The 17,979-nt window shown below is 44.5% G+C and overlaps 1 protein-coding gene across 3 annotated transcripts in view; it reads left to right on the forward strand.

Annotated features, from left to right (window-relative positions):
* LMO1 (LIM domain only 1) overlaps positions 1-17,979 on the forward strand; it is a 120,961-nt gene that overhangs the window by 81,875 nt on the left and 21,107 nt on the right. The gene's annotated exons all lie outside the window — the stretch shown is intronic.

Genomic DNA, 17,979 nt, shown 5'->3' on the forward strand with positions numbered 1-17,979 from the left:
CAGGCCTTTGCCGGGGGTTCGGCTTATACATCACAGTTGACTATCGCCTCTCTTTGTTCCAGGTGCTGCTGTTTAAAGATATGCCTCTATGTATGGAGTACACCTACACTCCAATGTCAGCTTGAAGATGTTTATGTGTAGTGTTGGTTCTTGGCATATATATAATTTATTGCAGTCATAGACCAGTAAATATCATACTTCATTGCTATGCTACAAATTCAAAATCTAAAACCTTACCTTTAAAAAAATTGGTAACAGGACAAATAAAATACAGATAAATACTATCCGCAGTATAAAACTTGGAGCCGAGTTACTATGCTTATTAATTTCCTTATCCTTCCTATCAGCCCTTTTCTTGCTCTGGGCTTTTATCTCACCAGCACAAAAGATGGCCACGTGTTTTGAAACCATGGGGTTTAGTTTCTTGTATATTTTGATGCATCCTGCAAGACAATTAATGCTTACTTCACAAAAAATGTTTTCAAAGGGCCTCTTAGACATATGTCTTTCTTTCTAGGAATATTCCCAGGGAATAACCAAGTTTCATCTCTGTCCCTATCTCCTTACACGGGAAGAACTAAGTAACCAAGGGTCACCCCATAATTATCTGACCACAATCTCTCCTGACTGTGTGAAGTTAAAATCTATGCCTCAAAGAGGTTTTAATGTTCCAAGATGAGGGGAATTCCCATAGCTGCAAAACCTCCTGTTGGGTTTTTTTACTTTTCCCAGCTGAAACTGAATTCATATTCCTTATTTAGAACACAACTGAGTAAGATGAAAGCTCCATATGTTATTCAAGGATGTAAGACTTGATAAATCAATATGCATCTAGCTGCTAGAGGGAACATAATTAATTTGTATTCATCAGTTATGTTGTGCTGATTTACACCAGATTGTTTCTGTCCTTTGAGAACATCAGATTTAATATTGGGAGTCTGGTGAGGCAGGGGTAAGTAGGCGGGGTAGTAGTATTCCTGACTACAGGAAATCATCTGAGAGACTAAAGTTGTCCGTCATGAGAAGAATGCATTAGAAAAGTATGATGACATTTTGAAAATAGCGGAAATGAAAAATATCTATAAGCTCTAACACTAACAGCCCATTCCTGAAAAGTCGGCGTGCGGAGTTGGCGGGGAAGAGGAGCAGCAGTGCCTCTTCCCAAGCCAATTCGCGCACACTGCGGGAACAAAAAAAGCCATTTCGTGGTGCTCAGCACTGCCATTCCCGCCATCAGCATGACCGGCCAGACCGAGATAGGAGGAATGGGCTGTTAAGGACATCACTGGACTATGAAACGAGGATATATAATGAAGGGTTCTGGTTAAATTTTACAATGAAGTGTGGACATGTAACATGTAGTTAGCTTTTATCTTTATCTAGATGGAGGTCAAAGTTGGTAGGCTTGTATTTGTTTGTATTTGTTTGTAGAAGAGAATCTTTCTAGATTTTCCTGTGAATCAGCAGGACATTTTATAGTTATCAGTTCTTCAACAGTATGCCATTGGTTTGTCACTGAACAATTCTTAAATTTTATGTGACATACTAATCTTAAAATCTCCACAAAATAATAATTATTATTATGCCCACTATTAAGTGGTAACTTGTCTACCTCCCGTATCCTGCTGCAATCATCTATATCCCCCAAAATTATACCCTTGTGGGTCAGAGAACTCCTAGGAACAATATGAGATTCAAAGTGGGGAGGCTTCAGTGAGAGGAGAGAATTGGCAAAATGGCAATAGTGCCTATCATGAGTGGAAAGGTCGGTTAGGATCCAAACGGTTGTTTCTGTAAAGAATGGGTCCAAGATAAACTGTCTGGCTAATAGTGTGGCTGTTTTAAACATGAACAACCACAACACCACTTGGCCATCCCAAAACGAGAGTTTCCTAACTCAGCAATGATCTAGGGTTGCCAAACTCCAAGTAGCGGCTGGAGATCTCCTGCTATTACAACTGATCGCCAGCCGATAGAGAACGGTTCACCTGGAGAAAATGGCCGCTGTGGCAATTGGACTCTATGGCATTGAAATCCCTCCCCTCCCCCAAACCCCGCTTTCCTCAGGCTCCACCCCAAAAATCTCCCATTGTTGGTGAAGAGGGGCCTGCCAACCCTAGCAATGATCACAAGAATCAGGCCTCTAAAGTGGCTGGATAATCGTTTGGAGAGAATGTTTTCGTCCCAGTGATCCATGCTCACTGCAGCAGTTTGTATTAGATGAACTTAAAAGGATCTTTCAGCTCTCTTATGGTAAGATGACTGATTCGATAAAATACTTCTCTCCTGCTTTGTTTGTTAAATGTGATGCTGTACGAGTATAGGAAAACTGGCAGTTTTTTAAAAAATAGGGTCGTTTCTTAGGGATTCTTCAGGAGAAAAGCTTTCAAATATCTTCTGAGAACTGATCCCAGCCAATCTGCACAGTGCAAAGGGGCTGAAAGAGGATTCCCTAGCTCAGGCTCCCTTGCTATTTCAGAAGCATTAACACACGCACACTGTTTCCCTTACTAGTACCAAGTGTCAGCATACCCATATATAAGAGCTGGGGATTTGCTGCCCTTTTGATAACACACCGGGTTGAAGATGTCATCAGTCATTGACCCAGCATAGAGACACCAAGTCCAGTTCAAGTTCTAGACAGAGACATCTAGAGACATCTGTGCTTGAATGTTTGTTCTGGATCCTCTCCATCATTGCCTTAACCTATAAAAGCATATGATTAGGCCATTAATACAAAAGTGTTCCAGAGATAAATCATTATCATGTACTTTGGAAGAAAGGTCATCCTTATAACAAAGTTTTTTTCTTATCCCTTTAGTCAAATCTCATACATTTCCCTCTCATATCATAGAATCATAGATTTGTGTGGAATCAACAAGCCACCTAATCAAATATGCTCCCCAAGGGAGGATCTTCCATCCACCAGCCCCTCCCCACTACACTATCAGAGACTTCCTGGTTTGCTGCTTAGGAGGTTTACTCTAGCTCTCACCTTAAGGCAGCTTTGCACATTACACAGAACTGGAGGAGAGAGGCAGCAGGAAGGAACTTGTCCATCCTTTTTGTGCTGCCCATACAAGGCCCGTGAACGCACCAGCAACTTACCTCGCTATTGAGACTTGCCCAGTACACAAGCATCCAACACGACTTTAAATTTCTGTTCCCACCACGCCGCCTTTCTCCGCTGCATTTGATAAGCCAGGATGAAATGAAGACCGGTGCGCTCCCACGCATGCCCAGTCGGCGCTCGAAGCAAGGACGGCGATTGGTCCAGCGTCAGTTGGGGAGGCGGGGGGAGTGGGGGTGGGTGGGCTGGCAGCAGGAAGTGGGCTGGCAGCAGGAGGTGGATTGAACACAGATTGCATGTTCGCACTTTAAGGCTCTGGGTGAGGAAGACGTTTCATTTTATTAATTCGCCGTATAAGCGGATGCTCTTAACGCGGAGAAATTGTGCTCTGGAGACGTCTCCGGAATCCTTCGGTTGAGATGAAGTGCAAACATGCAAGGAAAGCTCTCAGAAATCGGAGCTGCAAACGCGTAGTGTGGACATGTTCAAGGAGAGGTTTGCATGTCTCCTGTCCGGTGCAATGTCTGAGTTTTACATGCATCAGGAACTTACAGTCTTATTTTTATTTATTTTATTTTATTCACTTTCTCCTCAAAGGAGACCAAAAGTGGCTTATATCATTCTCCTCTTCCTCCACTCCTCCTGGCTTGAGCAGTTTGCAGAAATTTTCTTAAACAGCAAATAAAATCACTGTAACTAAGTATGAGTACAATCCTACGAAAGCTCATCACCACTGTGCCTGCTTGGGACCTCTGCCTGATGGGATTTAAGTTACTCACAGACAAGTCTTATTTCCTTGCTTATTTGTCTTATTTGTCCCAACTACCTGTTGCTGGATTCCGCCCAGTGACTTTTTGAATGCTGTTAATAATTGGTTCTTGTAGGTTATCCGGGCTGTGTAACCGTGGTCTTGGAATTTTCTTTCCTGACGTTTCGCCAGCAGCTGTGGCAGGCATCTTCAGAGGAGTAACACTGAAGACTTTCCTTCAGTGTTACTACTCTGAAGATGCCTGCCACAGCTGCTGGCGAAACGTCAGGAAAGAAAATTCCAAGACCACGGTTACACAGCCTGGATAACCTACAAGAACCAATGAACTCTGACCGTGAAAGCCTTCGACAATATTCTGTTAATAATTATTTGCTATTTCTTTTGGTGGTGGAAAATGCCCTCAAGTTGCAGTTGGCGTACGGCAACCCCATAGGGTTTTCAAGGCAAGAGTCGAACAGACGTGGTTTGCCATTGCCGGCCTCTGTGTAGCCCCCTTGGACTTTCTTGGTAGTCTCCCATCCAAGTACTAACCAGGGCAGACCCTGCTTAGTTTCCTAGATCTGATGAGATCAGGCTAGCCTGGGCCACTATTTCTTTTAGGGTCAATTAAAAACAGAGCTCTAAAATCTTCCATCTAGAACACAGATGCATACAAATATCAATTTTCTTTTTCCAGATACATATTTATGAAATGTTCTCTTGTACTGAAGCATGTCAACAATCACGTGAACCATGTCAAGGTTGTTGTTCAGGACTTCGATGTGATTCAGCAAGCATGATGTGTGTGTTTTTCTGCCAGTCTTGGGTACTTCAGTCCCATTTAACTTGACTGTGATATTTTCTTTGTGGCTTAGAACAAAGTGAGAGAAGGTGGGCTTAGCAGAGGAAAGCAGAGCTCTGTATTCTGACAGTACTTCTGACACCTGACATGGCACTGGAACATTATATGCTGAGCAGGAGTTGAACCCCCGCTATAAAAAGTAAAAAAAAAAATGTGTTCTTAAAGATAACATATGGATTTACATTTACAGGTAATTATGATCGCTGATATTTTGATGGTGAAGTATCTGCACAAAGTTACACTGATATTAAGAAAAAAAGAAGCAAGTAAATCTCTAGAATGCACAAGGCAGCTTGCCTCCTGCTTTCTTGAATAGCCTGCTATACATTAACCTCTAACGGAGCCATTAATAGTCCCGGTGCATTAATAGTCCTGATGCTAACATTCAACGAGACAGGAGAGTATCTAAGGTGACAGTTATTGATTTTGATGAACTTGTAACATTGCATATTTATGGCGAGGATCAAGAGGCAGTGAAGAAGGCAAGGTGGCAAACGTAGCAGGGGTGGAACAGGGGAAGCTGTTGTGCCATGGGGTCAGTGGAATCCAGGTCAACGAGAAGGACTCAAGGTTTTCTGCGGCAGTTGCTGGAGTTTCTGCTAAGGGACCCAGCTGGCAGTGTTTGTTGGTGGGGGGCTCAGCTGGCTCACACTCCAGGTCTTCATCTTCTCATAGGCTGGACCAGATGATGAGAGCTTCTCAGCCTTTCTTGAGGAATGTAGAAATAGGCCTTCCATTTCTGTTCTTCTACATATTGTTCTTACAGGGCTTTTTGCGTGCCCCCTTTGGTGCCCTTGCTTTGTTTCTTTTATGGTATTTTTATGTCTGGTATATATACTGTTTGCATGTCATTTGTGTGCTATTTATGCAAATATTGAATTAACTGTTGCATACATCTAACAGGGAAAATTGGTACGAGCAAACAGAAAATGGCACAAAAATAGAGACTCACAGGCAGTGGCAGACGGGCCATTGTGTCAGCTTGCCTAATGGCAAGTGGGCCCTGTGGGCCCCTGATGAAGTGGGGGGCCCTTAAACATTAGAAAATATGTTAAAAATAAAAATTAACAAAAAGTAAATGATAGCCTTATAGTTGTGGGTGGGCCTCCTTTGTCTCCTGGCAACCAATATTTTTAGACCCCAGTCCGCCACTGCTCACAGGTTTGAATTTCAGAAGAGAAAAGTGAAAAGGAATAGGGATTTTTGTGTGTGTTTGCCAAAGCAGTGGGCCTGCAAAAGTTCAGCAGAATTCCTCCCCCTGTCTAATTTTAGCAGGCCTTTGGATCACACTCTCTTATAGAGGCGGTGACTGACCTCGCTGCCTGGCGCTTCTTTTGAGATGGCAAATGTGGAAAGTGGTCAAGAGGCAGTTTCTGACATCTGGTAAGGCTGCCTGTTGCCTGTATTTTACGCCCTAGCTTGTCACAGTTATAGTCAATAATAGCTGGCCATACAGCCTTAGGAAGACATGTTTTATTCACAAGAAACATGGCTTTACTCTTGTTTCAGCTGAACAACAACATCCCGTCTTTGCTGTCTTCCAGTTCCGCAGGGCTGCAGCTTTTTCCCCTTAGTCTGGCCTTAGCAGCGGTTTTGTGCCCATTGTGTTTCAGTTTGTAAAGTGCTCCCTGATCCCTGCGGATGAAAGGTGTTTACAGTAGCCGCCGTGTCTGCTTTGATTACTGTCTGTGCAAAGTAAGTCCTTGAATCTTGAAGGGTACCATTTCTATCTGGAAAGGGACACTCTGTAATACCCGGCTTTCATTGGGCTATCATTTGTGAGGAAGCACAGAAGAGCAAAATTAAATATTCAGATCGTAGTAGTTCTTTGCATGGTCTTTGCAAAGTCAAATGCATGTGCCAAAAACTAGTAAAACCACAGTTAATCTGCCAGTACGGTGATTAATATAAGTGACTGTCGTTTCGGGGCTCAGGAGAAAACATGGTAAAGCTAAAAGACTTTCCAAAGCAGGTACCCCCCCCAACAAATATAGTGTTTACGACCATTGACAGCAAGCATCATGGAACCAGAATAATGAGAGTTGTATCATCAATCTATTTATATGAAGCAAGCACATTCATTAAATGCTAGGGATGAGTACTAGCACCAAAATCTACATTTGGAATTTAGAACTCTGTTAAAGTCAAAAGGAAGAGCCGTTTCCCACACAAAAAGGTAAACCACTTTTTATAAGGCTGCACCATGCATTAGGAACTGGCTGCAATTTGGGCACAAACCCTGGACAGTGTCAATGCCACCATTGGGCAGGGCACAAGCAGAGCAGAGGATAGTTAGTGCTAGGGAGTGGTGGGCCCATGCCCTGGGTAGCATCAGCAGACAGACTGGAGCAACAGATAGACAGACAAGGGTGGGTGGGTAGGTGGAAACAACCACAACAGCATTGGGCACAGTAAGGAACCAGGATAGAATGGTTAGCACTGACAACGTTGCCCCTATCTGCTTGCTTGGGAAAATACGAGAGGAAGAAAAGTCATGAGGCAACAAACAATGGCAACAACTAGAGCTGTGTATGAATTATTCCTGTGTATGGTGAGGTGCCCAGGTGAGTCGAGTCATAGAGCAAAGTAATCATGCTTCATGGTTAGCCTCATTTCCACTGGGGCAGGCTCTTCAGATGACAAGGAGATCCTGTCAGGCCAGATACAAGGCACAGGTCCCTCTGAGTACTCCGCAGTGAACCCCATGATCCTGCCACAGCAACGAGCTGTGGACCCTTCCCACAGTGAGCCACCAGACCAGGAACCACCTGGAAGGCCTGGCACCCTGTTGGCACATTTTGATGACCTGGAGCTGCTGCTGAGTCCTGCAAAGGTCCCACACCACAATGGTCTCCCCATAACCTAGGGATCAGGGACAAAGGAGGACCATGGCAGAAACATGACCCGGTGAAGGAATACTCAGGGGTCTGACTCTCTGCTGTCTCTCCCAGGAAGGAGATGAGGTATACTAGCTCTTGAGAGGAGCCAGAACTTTAACCAGGTCATCAGAAAGGGTGGGGATCCCAGGTTCTTATATAAGCCTGCATAGGGCTGTTGAATTAAAAAAAATTCGGTATAGTTCAAATTTGGCTGAATTCGGCCCGTTTAGATTCGGCATATGCCGAAGTCCGAACTCCCCCACTTCGGGTCCGTGCAATTCGGCGGGAATTCAAAGTTCGGGAAAAAAATTCGGCTGAATAAAGCCATTAAAAACACAACCGTGCCTTTCCGCGGCTCGGGGGGGGGGCATTTTGGGGGGTAGAGGTCCCAAACTTTCAGCAGAGCTTCAAAGGACGTTTCTTGAAAGACCCCCCAAGTTTTGTAAAGATTGGGTCGGGGGGCTGAGATATGGGCCCCGAAAGGGGTCCCCCCCACCCTTAATGTGCATCTCTGAGCAGAGCTTGCCGCCCACGCACAAAGCTCCCAGCCCCGACAAACAGCTGAGAAGTTTTTTATGAATGAGGGAAAACCTGAAGACACACAACTGAAACCCCCCCCTCAAACCAGGGAGAGAGAGACTCGAGGGGGAACAAACACCCCAGGCAGAACCGGCAAAAGCCCCCTTTGGCTTCCCCCCCCACCCACAGAAACTGCTCCCTCCCCACACACACACAGACTCTGCTTCCCCCCCACACACACACACACAGGAGAAAAATTATAGATTAAAGCCCCCAAAGGGGTCTTACTGTGGCTGTCTTCTGTTCCATCAGGAGGGGCTGGGGAGGACTGGGTAATCCAAGACGTTTCCATTTAGGCATGGGACGTTTTGCTCTGGAGGAGATGCATACAGGATCCCATTCATCCCAATAGGGGAAAGGGGGAAGGGGAAAGCCCATATCTCGGGACCCCCTGACCCAATGTTTACAAAACTTGGGTGGTCTCTTAAGAAGGCTTGTCTGAAGCTCCGCTCAAAGTTTGGGATCTGCACCCCCAAAAATGCGCCCCCTGCAGCCACAGAAAGAAAAAAGGGGGGAGCCGATATTTCTGCCCCCACTGAACCCATCTTTACAAAGCTTGGGTGGTATCTTAAGAAGGATCGTCTGAAGCTTTGCTGAAAGTTTGGGGGCTGTATCCCCAAAAAAGCACCCCCTGCAGCCATGGAAGTGGAAAAGGGGGGTAAAAGGGGTGGAACCCATATCTCGAGACCCCCTGACCCAATGTTTACAAAACCTGGGGGGTATCTTAAGAAGGCTCATCTGAAGCTCCACTGAAAGTTTGGGGTCTGTACCCCCAAAAATGCGCCCCCTGCAGCCCTGGAAAGAAAAAAGGGGGGAGCCCATATCTCGGGACCCCCTGACCCAATGTTTACAAAACTTGGGTGGTCTCTTAAGAAGGCTTGTCTGAATCTCTGCTGAAAGTTTGGGGTCTGTACTCCAAAAAAATACGCCCCCTGCAGCCACAGAAAGGAGTGAATGTGCACAAGCACACACACCCCCCCACACACACACACGAGGATTTCCCTCTCTCTCTCTCTCTCTCCCCGGCCGGGCCGCACATCAGCTGATTCCTCCAGTACTCAATCCTGACTGATTGGCCAGAAGAAGACCCAGCTTGGCCACCGATTGGCTGGGGGAGGAGAATGCTGCTTACTGAAGGTTATGCTGCTTACTGACAGCCCGAATTTGCCGGATTTATTCGTGAACTCCCGAACTCGCTAAATTCGGCCCCCCAGTTGCCCGCCATTTTTGAGTTCGGTTCGTCCCGAACTAAAAACCACTGAATCGGGAAATTCGGCTGTTTTTCGGTTCGGGCTGAACCGAATCAACAGCCCTAAGCCTGCAGAAGCTTTGCTGGTTCAGCAGCTACCGTAAGGCTAGCTGTTGTTGCCTGTGCCTCTACCTGCTGATGCCTCCTTCCCTCCCTACTCTTCCTTACTCCTTCTTGCATTGTACCTGTCCTGACTCTTGCCTGTTTACCTTTATTCTTGCCACCTGACTACTGGCCTGATTCCTGCCAGCCTCAGGAAGACTGCTGCCTGTCTGCTGTGAAACAGGACGCTTGGGTCAACAAATGGAAATCTCTAAAGATTAAAAAATGGTTTCCCAGTCAAGCTGTAAGGCTAGGACTGTTCCTATTCTGGGATTCCTTCCTTTATCATACTCTGGAGACAAATCAGACAGGAGGAGGAGGATCAATCCCTAGTATATTCTGCCCATAGCTGAATCAGCTTGGGATGGTGTTACAAGCGAGTGACTGACTGTGTCCATCCCTAAGCAAGACTGTAAGAGCTGTTCATGCTTGGTGTCAAATGTGAGTGTGCCATGTCACAGTGATAATGATGTCACAGTGTTAGGATTAGGGCTGTGGCACTTCTAGCATAAGGGGACTGGTAGACCTTCACATCAGAACATCCCCGTTTCTCTCCTTTTCTCTCCACACTATTCACAAAAGCTGAGCAGGCGTTTAAAAACCATTTCGCTGTCCAAAATCTTCCACTGGAAGACACTGTTGTGTCATGTGCCGAAGAGAAGTTAAATTACATTGTCTGCAACTTTGAAAAGCAAAGACCCTCCTAAAATATGGTATCTGAACCAAGGCTGTCTAGTAAGAGAATTTTTGCACTCCAAGTGATTGCGCTTGGTTTGTTAGTTGACTTTTTATTATTTCCTAAAGCCTTGTGATTAAGTGAAAAGCTTGCGTGGACTAAATCTCGCAGCCGTTTGATGTTTTAACCTGCCTCTGGCACATTCAGACTTGCTGTTTTGCTACTGATAATTTTTAAAATCTCCAAAGAGACCTCTGCTCGGTGCATGTGTGTTTGCATAGCATCTGTGAAACTCTAGTTATGCGTTAATGCCGGTTGGAGTCGTTTATACCCCAGGTGTTTAGAATAAAATCTGAGTCCGGTGATTGAATTTAAGCACTCCCAAACTGTATAACTTAACTTTCTTTCAATTGCGTGCATTTTTTTAAAAATAAAATCTTTCAAAAGAAATGGGATGGAACTCTGGAAGGCCTGGTACCATATGAATGTTACCCAAATGCCCTAGACCAGTGGTCGGCAAACCGTGGCTCATGAGCCGCATGCGGCTCTTTGGGCCCTTGAGTGCAGCTCTGGAAAGCGCCCTCCTCCTCCTCCCCCCCTTTCCCTCCCCTCACAGCGCGGCCAGGTTTTGCACGCGGCGCTCGGCTGGCGGCGCCAAGGCGGGCGGCGGCAGCCAATCCGTGGGTGGGTTTTTTCGCGCTAGTTTTGGCTGGCAAAGGAGGCCGAGGCGCTGAGGAGGGGCGGACGGGCGGACGGCACGCCGGCCTGGGAGGGAAGGAAGGAACCCAGGCGGCGAGGAGTAGGAGGTCGGGGCCCGGGGGGCGAAGACATGTTTGATTCATTTGTACCCTCTTTTTGGGATTTGTACTCTCTACATGCACATTTTCCCCATCCAGATTCTCAAAACTCTGCATGGGGGGTTATTGGCCATTTATGAATGGGAGGTTTTTCCTTGGATTTGCCACTCAGATGCACATTTTCTCCATCCAGATTCTCAAAACTCAAAAATAAGCCCCCCTGCAGAGTTTTGAGAATGCAGATGGGGAAAATTTGCATCTAGAGTGCGGCAAATCCAAGGCAAAACCTCCCATGCATGAATGGTTGTTAAAAGGCGTTTTGGCTCTCAAAAGAAATCTCAATCATTGTACTGTTGATATTTGGCTCTGTTGACTAATGAGTTTGCCAACCACTGCCCTAGACCTGTGTGTCCCTCAACCATAGGAGCATGCCCCTTTTGCATGTCAAGTGCACCAGCACGTGTGCATCCTAGAATCATAGAGGTGGAAGGTACCACCAGGGTCATCTAGTCCAACCCCCTGCACAACGCAGGAAATTCCGAACTACCTTCCCCCCCCCCCCGCAGTCCCAGTGACCCATACTTCATGCCCAGAAGATGGCCAAGGTGCCCTCCCTCTCATGATCTGCCCAAGGTCATAGAATCAGCATTGCTGACAGATGGCCATCTAGCCTCTTCTTAAAAACCTCCATGGAAGGAGAGCTTACCGCCTCCCGAGGTAGTTAGGATTGGGACCTTGTGCCAGGTGCATATCAGGGTCCTGGATTTGGGCAATGCTGCATGTAAGAGGGAGGAAAAAGAAACAGGTATAGGTTTAAAGTTGAACATTTATTAAGAAAATGAATAGCGTAGGGAATTATTAAGAGGAATATAAAGAGTACAGAGAGCACACATTCATACAGATAAACAATAAACAATCGATCTATAAATCCTACCTATGGGTAGATCCTAATACATAGAAATCTAACAGTCTAACAAAGGAAGTGGGGGGTAAGGTAAAACATTTTGAGCCTGTCCAGAAGATGAAGTCCAGGAAAGTTTACTGGAAGAGACAGGTGAAGTGATGGAAGGGGGATGGGAAGTAGCTTATGATCTTATGTTCTTTTCTCCTCTGTTTAGTTTCTGGGGCAGTAATTCATGTCATGAGCCGACAAGAGTCACTGGAAAAGACAGTCATGCTAGGAAAAGTTGAGGGCAGCAGGAAAAGAGGAAGACCCAACAAGAGATGGATTGACTCAATAAAGGAAGCCACAGCCTTCAATTTGCAAGATCTGAGCAAGGCTGTCAAAGATAGGACATTTTGGAGGACTTTCATTTATAGGGTCGCCATGAGTCAGAAGCGACTTGACGGCACTTAACACACAACACACACAATTCATAGAGAAGCCATTGGCTGTTCGCATGATGTGTTGGAACTGTGAGTCAAAACCCAAGGTCAGGGGTCTGTGAGGCTGTCTTTTTACCCAAAAGGTGTAGGTAGAGGGCCAAATAAGATGCTCCTCCCAATGGGATTGGGCTAGAGCCAAAAGGTGTAAACCTTACTGATTGATCGAGTGGATACCAGAAACGTGGGGAAATATTGTCTCAGCCATTGTGGTGCCAATGTCTCTTTGACGTGGCATACAATTCTAAAAGAATAATAAACTAAGTTATATTTTAGCCATTTGGTAAGATAGGATTCTGGAAGAAAAACAGTTCCGAAGAATAAAAGTATCAACCTGAGAGATGGATGTGTTTACACATCACCATCAACTATCCAACAGATCCTGTTGTGGATTTGGAGTGAACTATAAAAAAATCGGTTAACTGAGACACTGCTATCATTTGGGGGGGTGGCGGTAGATAAATGCGTCCATTCCTGGACAAATTGTTGCTTGATGACTTTCCTCCGTTTTGAAATGCAGGAAACTCCTCAGAGTGCTGACACTCTCCCTGACTCCTAAGATTAAGTGGCTACACTCTTTTCTTCCAAACCTTGGGATAGACCAAATTAAGAAGTAATAAAATGCAGCTCCTTTCTGGGTGTTCTACAGAGGTGTTTCAGTTGGGTTCTGGGGTCCTTACAGCCCATTCCTGAAGGAGGGCAGTAGATAGGCGGCGACCGGGAGTGGCGCAGCTGCGCCGCCTCCACAGAGGCTTCTCTGCTGAAAAACATTTTAAAGGCTCTTTTTTTTTTTTTGCTGGTGTAGCAGTGCTGGTGTAGCAATGCTATTTTGCTGATGTAGCAGTGCTGCAGAGGGGCATTCTCAGGCTGAGAGGCTTGGCGCAAAGTAGCACTTGGTGCAAAGTGTCATGGAGTTACACCAGTTCTGATGGCGCTTTGCCCCCCTTCAGGATTGCATGGTTAGTGATTGAAAGCTGTACTGAGAACTCCACTTATTTTAGTTTGTAGTGCCTTCAGATGCCAAGGCTTCTATCTGAAACTAGACATGTTCTTTCTTTCTGTCTTTTTCTACCCCCCCCCCCCACAACACATCAGAATGGGTTCCTTCCACTGGCCCAGCCACCTCATGCAGGATGGGGGGGAGGTAGCCCCAAAAAATACTTTTCAGATTTTCAGTGTACCACTGAATCATGAGTCAGTGAGTATAACCCTGTGCTTGAATGGACCTTTATACCAAGCTACACAAGGGTGCTGGGATTAACCATATGGATTGTTCATTTGAAAGCACAATAATTATCCCAAGAAGATTCCATGATTTTATAGCAGTCTGTGAAGTTGTCTTGCTTCTCCTATTACAGTTGTCTGTCACACAAAGAAGCCACTGTATGTAGTAGGTTCTTTGGAATAGCAGGTCACCATCAAATGACATTCTGAAGGATACCTGCTTTTTATATTATTTAACTAAAAAATGACTGATTTTGGAGAAGGTAGGTAAGTTCTCTTCTTTAAAGATATTTAAAATAAGTATGTCAAGGAGTGAATATAGGGCAAAAAGGCAGAGTATAAATTCTGTAAATAAATATGGAAAGGTAGCACTTGTATGATGCCACCGTGGGTTTGTGTCTCTTCACTGGAGTGGAAAAGTGTAAAAAGTCTCTAGAAATAGGTCACCCTGTACAATAGAATACAAGCAGCTTCTAACAAGGTACTGCACTTTCTTGATGCTATGATGTATAGTGTGCTATCCTGTTAATTAAGTATGCAAATATTTATCCAAACAGCCTGAGGAACATTTAGATTTTTTGGATAAGTAAACCTTAATAAAAACTGTAGTTCTTCTATTTTCATAGGCAGATATGGGCCAACATGAAGGACACAAAATAAAATTTGTTTAATTGAAGCTTGGAAAACCAAGGCTCACATACTGGAGATTCTGTTAAATACTAAAATTAGCACTTGACTTGCATTAATATCACACATCCATTCCATTAGTTAATCCATCAGTTTTAACAATGATTTGATACCCACATTAATTCCTACATTAGATGCTCCAATAAATAGTTTCCTCATAATGTAACACTTCTAAAAATGCTCTTTTCTACAGAGTTCCAGTGCTGTGTTGGAAAAAACAATTTAAATGTGTAATGATGAAATATCTAACCATTAATCTACAATTATTCCTTGGTAACATCTCACACTATTATATAGAAGTGGTCTGTTTTAAAACAGCTCTATCATAGGTAATACCTTCTGGATACCTGTACTACCATGCCGCTAAAAATGCATTTGGGATATTGATGGAGTCTAAGGAAGAAGGGAACTTGAAGGGAAATAGTTGAGTTCAGAACATAAGATAAAACTGTGAACCAGATGTGAAATCAGTCATATGGGTTCCTCTTAGGGTCAGTAAATTCTCTTAAGCGCATGCATTGTTGACGGCAATGCATGGGTGTTCCACAATTGATATGTTATCTGTAAATCTAATACCATGTCATTCCTTACCTAGATTTAGTGTATACAACAATGAACAGAAAGATGTTATTTGACTCTCATGGACTATCAACAAAATAAGATACATTTTTATCCAAATTTATTATGAATATTGAAGGAATTTTGTGCATGTGCTTCAACTAAGACCTTTGCTTATTGTTTCCCCCATCTGTTCACTTACTAGACGTTGTGACTCAATTATAAACCGAAAGTGTATTGTTCTTATTTATTATGTGTCATTGTAATTAGATCTATCACTTTTTATAGTTCTGTAACTCTGTGATTATTTTGGCATATTTCAGTGCTTATTTTTCTACACTCAAAATACAGATGACTTGAAGGGTACAAGCTGTTCAGGCTTAAACCACTCATCTAGCTTTTTATTAGGAACAGGTTTACTACAACTAGTTCTCAGCATTTTAGTGCCAACAGTATTAAACACTATACAGATCAGAGAACCAGTAAAGTCCTCAGTTTATGTCTGCTGCATATGATAGCAGTGGGGCAAAACAGTCAGGTCTTGAGTAAAGGCTGTCTCCCCTTATGAACAATCAGAGATCACAGTGAGAGGGTAGGTAATGTGAAGCTAAAGAGAAGAATATAAACTAAGTCATACCATAGGTTCACTAGCCTGATATTGGGGTCTCATTCCCTGGCATATCCAATTAAAAAGCAGATGTAGCAAATGTTGGGGAAAATCTTTCTCTCTGGGAAGCCACCACCAGTCAGAGTAGACAATACTGAACTAGATGGGCCCCTCTGATTGAGAATGGGGCCTGACAGGGCAGGAGAAAACATTGAGTTGCTCCTACAAGGGGATAATCCTTCAATCACTTTACAGGTTGCGAAATTTTGCTCGGCAGCAATGAAAATTCGACGCCATAGAACAGTCTCTTAGCCCAATTGGCAGAAGTGTCTCGGTTGTTATTTCTTTTTTAAGTGTTATAAGACTCGGACTGTAATTCTTTGTTTGTAAGAATATTTTAGTCCATGTTTCTGGTTTTATCTGGCTAAGGGCCGTACATAAACAATCTATCTATCTATCTGAGCTAGATGGACAAATGGTCTGACTTGATATAAAGTGGCTTCATATGTTCATCTTGTTTTTATTTCACAACAGCTGTCCAAGGTGTCTTTTCTTTGCTCATTGAAATCCTTTATCTGGAAGTGCCAGGGATTAAACCACATGAAAGCATGTGTTCTGCCACTGTTCTGTGGGGGTTTTTTGGTGGGAATTTGGAGGAAAGAGAAGACTGACTAAGAACTGAAGCACCCTATGGATTGCTTTTGGAATAGTGCTGCAATTTTATTTGTTTATTTATTAAAAACATTTTTATGCAGCCTTTCCACCCAATCAGGGTCCACAAGGCAGTGAACATAAAACTATTAAAAACATTTAAACAAGTAAAAGCAGTTAAAATATAAAATTCAATTAAAACACATAAACAAATTAGAAAGAGGGCCAAAAACTATTATTGGGGGTTTGCCAGATGAAATAAAAAAAAATCTTCCCCTTCTGGTGAAAGATACTGATAGAAGAAGACAGATGAATTTCCCTAGGGAGGGAGATCCAAAGTTTTGGTGCCACGACAGAAAAGGCCCTTTCTCAGGTCACCACCCATCTAGCCTCAGATGGCAGGGGCAACCGAAGGAGGGCCTCCAAGGAAAACCGGAATGACCAAATAGGTTTGTATGGGAGAAGGCAGTCCTTAACATATGTTGGTCCCAGGTCATACAGTACTTTAAAGGTCTATAATAACAGCACCTTGAATTGAGCCTAGAATCAAATTGGAACCCAGGGTAGGTGGAACAAGACTGGAGTGATATGGTCCCTATGACCCACTCCTGTCAACTCTCTGGCCACAGCATTCTGTATCAACTGTAGCTTGCGGACAGGCTTCAAGGGCAGCCTCACATAGAGCACATTGCAGTTATCTAATCTAGATGTTGCCAGGGCATGCATCACAGTGGCAAGATCTCTTCTGCCCAGGAAGGGCTGCAGCTGGCTCACCAGCCAAAGATGCTGAAAGGCACCCCTGACCACCACTGCCACCTGTTTATCCAATGGGAGGCCCAGGTCCAGGAGCACCCCCAAGCGATGAACCTGCTTCTTCAAGGGGAGTACAACCCCATCCAGAACAGGGGAAAACCTATTTCCCAGATCAGACTTTTCCCAGCTCCTCTGTTTTATCAGGATTAAATTTCAGCTTGTCAGCCTTCTTCCATTCCAGAACTGTCTCGAGGCACCTGTTCACAGTTTCCACAGCTTCCCTGGGATCTGCTGGTCATGCAAGATAGAGCTGAGTGTCATCTGCATATTGGCGGCAGCTCAGCCCAAATCTCCAGATGATTTCTCCTGGCAGTTTTACATAGCTGTTGAAAAGCATGGGGGGACAAGTTGGAACCTTGGAGAACCCCATAGTCCAAAGCCCAAGGGGTAGACCAGCAGTCCCCCAGCACCAAACTCTGAAGACTACCCTTGAGATAGGACCAGAACCACCACAGAACAGTGCCTCCCAGTCCCAAAAAGTGATCAAGAAGGATACTGTGATTGATGGTATCAAAAGCCACAGAGAAGTCTAGGAGAATGAACAGGGTTGCACTTCCCTGCTCACCTCCTGGCGCATGTCATCCACCAGTGTGGCATGGTGGTTAAGAGCAGTGAACTCTAATCTAGAGAAGCAAGCCTAATTCCCCACTCCTCTACATGAAGCCTGCTAGGTGACCTCAGGCTAGTCACACTTCTTCCCAAACTCTCTCAGCCCCACCTACCTCACAAGGTATCTGTTGTGGTAAGGAAAAGGGGAGGTGACTGAAAACCACTTTGGGACTCCTTAATGCAGGGTATAAAAGCCAACTCTTCTTTCCCATAACCAGGCCTGAAACCAGATTGGAGCAGATGTAAACAATCTGCTTCATTCAGGAAACTCTGAAGTTGCCCAGCCACCATGTGTTCAATCACCTTGCTCAAGAACAGTACTTATGAAATTGGACAGCAGTTCTTCAGTTCTCCCACGGCTTCCTGTGATGAATCAGCCCTGTCCTGCCTCTCAAAATACTTCCCATGCTGGTCAATTGTACTCTGCTTACACACACACATACATGAACCTTTATTGGCATAATAACCATATTGGCAGATGCATT

Source organism: Euleptes europaea, chromosome 6 (genome assembly GCF_029931775.1).
Source record: "Euleptes europaea isolate rEulEur1 chromosome 6, rEulEur1.hap1, whole genome shotgun sequence".
Classification (NCBI taxonomy): Eukaryota; Metazoa; Chordata; class Lepidosauria; order Squamata; family Sphaerodactylidae; genus Euleptes; species Euleptes europaea.